The sequence below is a fragment of the Trachurus japonicus genome, chromosome 13 (genome assembly GCF_045865225.1).
Source record: "Trachurus japonicus isolate A0001 chromosome 13, Traja_1.0".
In the NCBI taxonomy this organism is placed as follows: Eukaryota; Metazoa; Chordata; class Actinopteri; order Carangiformes; family Carangidae; genus Trachurus; species Trachurus japonicus.
Genome location: NC_140919.1, coordinates 12,960,658 through 12,963,477, shown reverse-complemented (window position 1 = coordinate 12,963,477; position 2,820 = coordinate 12,960,658).

Genomic DNA, 2,820 nt, shown 5'->3' with positions numbered 1-2,820 from the left:
AGGGCTGTTTGCTGAAGCAGCTGATTGCGGATTTCAGTTGCAGGATTATTAATCAGCGCTGACAAGAAACCATCATGTTGTGCACCTAAGTACAGACACAGACACAGACAGATGACGTGCTCTGCTGAAACCTTTGATCAAGACGGGACTCATGCTGTTGCGTCGGCCCTGCTTTTAAATCAGTCAAGTCATAAGACAGGGCTGAACCGGGCTGAACATGATTTTCCATAACTGAGTGTGCTCTAATTGTTTCCATATGTTCGCCACAGATAAAAACGTTGCATCCCAGATGTTGTCCTGTTTCACTCAAGCTGTAGCCTACGCCAAATCTGAGCTGGCGGCTCATTACACAGCCACTGAGGACGGCTAATGGAGTCGTTACTCTCTCTAAACACAGTAACTGTAAACAGTGACAGGCAGAGCAGCCTCACAAGCAGCGCCACACGAGTCGGAGAAGAACCCTCTGATCTGGTTGAAATACTGTTGTATTAGTTTTAATCTGGTTATGTGAAAGCACCACTTCCTCTTTGTAACCAGAACATTATGGTAGATTTTAGTGCTACAGTCTCTTTACATATATTTTAAAAAAAGAAGCAAATGATTTAACCCTCCTTTTGTCCTTCTGGGTCAAATTGACCCAATCTGTTCCCTTCCTCCATCCTTCCTTCTTTCCACAATCCTTTTTCCTTCCCTTCTTTCCTTCCTTCCCTTTGTCCTCATTTCTTCTTCCTTCCTCTTTTGATCCAATTGACCTGATCTGTTCCCTCCTTCCATCTTTCTTTCTATCCTCTTCCCCTTCCCTTTTCCCTCCCTTCTTTCCCTTCATCCTTACTTCTTCCTTCCTTTTTGACCCCATTGACCCAATCTGTTCCCTCCCTCCTTCTATCTTTCCTACCTTTTCCTCTTTCCTCCCATCTTTCCCTTTGCCCTTCCTTCTTTCCCTTCATTCTTCCTTCCTTCCTTCTTTCCCTTCATCCTTCCTTCCCTCTTTCTTTCCTTCCCTTCGTCCTCCCTTCCTCTTTTTCTCCCATCTTTTCCTTTGTCCTTCCTTCTGTCCCTTCATCCTTCCTTCCCTCTTTCTTTCCTTCCTTCCCTTCATCCTTCCTTACTTCCTTCTTTCCCTTCGTCCTTCCTTCCTTATTTCTTTTCTTCCTTCCTCCTTCCTCCTTCCTTCCTTCCTCCCTTGACCCAGGAGGACAACAGGAGGGTTAAGTTGAGCAATTTCCTCCAGCTGTTGTGGCATGTAGCCATTTTAAAACTATCAACACAATTGTCTTGAATGAAGACATGGGCAAATATAGGCATCAAATACATACATACATACATCAAAGGAGCCAGAGTGCTCACCAATGCTGCAGATATATACGCCGATCAGCCATAACATTGAAACAAATGACAGTTTTTATTGTTGTTGCTGACTGGTGTGTACTGTATCTGTGGCCTGGTTAAAGATTTAAATCTAAATTAAAGGTAATTTGATTTCAAACTTAATTTGTAGTTTCTATCATTTTCCATGGCTCGGTTAAAAAAAGATACGCAAATTAGCTGCAACACCCAAACCAGTCACATGTGTCACATTTTTTATTAAAGGAACTACTTTGTGTTGAAAAATGCCTAAAATGGGTTTGGGATGACTTGAAGATGGTGCTGCTGCTGGCCGGTTGCATGGTTTGTCCGACAGACAGGATTCAAGCATGTCATGTCCTGTTTGATGCATGTCTTCATTGCAGAAAATACATTTGAACCTCCTTCCTTTCTTTAATCCTTATACAGTGTTTCAGTATGTTACATGTATGAGTTAAATCCCACATCAGCCTGCTGGCTCTACTGATGTTATTAAATGTTATGCAATTTGGCCAGCTGGTTATTACAGCATCAGATCAGACCTTGTATGCAGCCCAGGCTACATGCGCATGTTAACAATATTAATGACTAGCCTATCTACACAGCTGGTACATAGGTTAAAGCAGAAGTAAAAAGCAGAAACACTCTATATAAGTGATTGCTGTCGGAAGATAGAACTATTTAAGACTTATATTAACACAAAAATTCCGCTTACTTCTGCTTTAATGTCAAAATTGATGGTGTGTGATTAAAATTATACACTATATGGATTGAAATTCTATTGTTTTGTTTGATGTGTTACTTTCTACATGACTGGATAAACTGGGCATGAATATGGTTCAATGTTTCATGTTGTCTGTGGAGCTTGTTTTCTCTGAGATGAATTAAAGCGACTGACTTTTTTTCTATATAAACTCGAGGGTAGGGACTTTTTAATCAAGTCACTGTAGGTGTGAGTGTGTCACTGACTTTAAACGCTGAATCAATTAGAAATTGGGAGAAATTTTTAGCAGTTTCCCCCTTTTTTGGCCGCATTCCTGCCTCCTGTCTCTCATGTGTATCTGAAGTTTCTATTGGCTCCTTGGGTGACGCCACAGCCAATCAGAGTGTCTGATACAGAGGCTTGGCCTATGAGTTGTTGGTCTGAGGTTGAAACTTCAAACCACCACTAAAATAAAGCAAATTTCTAACTTGAAAATGTCGTTCTTTATTGTGATATGCAGCTTTTAGATAAAAACAAACTAGGTTGTCTTTTTAGTTTTGCTCTTATGGTCTAATAATAGCAACTACTATACTGAACAGATGTCTATTCATTGGCATATGGTTATAAGCTTGTTGTGTTAATTCTGAATAAAGTATGTGTAGGCAACACATACTTTATTTTTTTTGCAAAAACAAAAGTCAAATTGTAACCTAAAAGGATGAAATAAAGAAAACTAATTTTAATGTGTAAAACAATTCACAGATGACAGGATA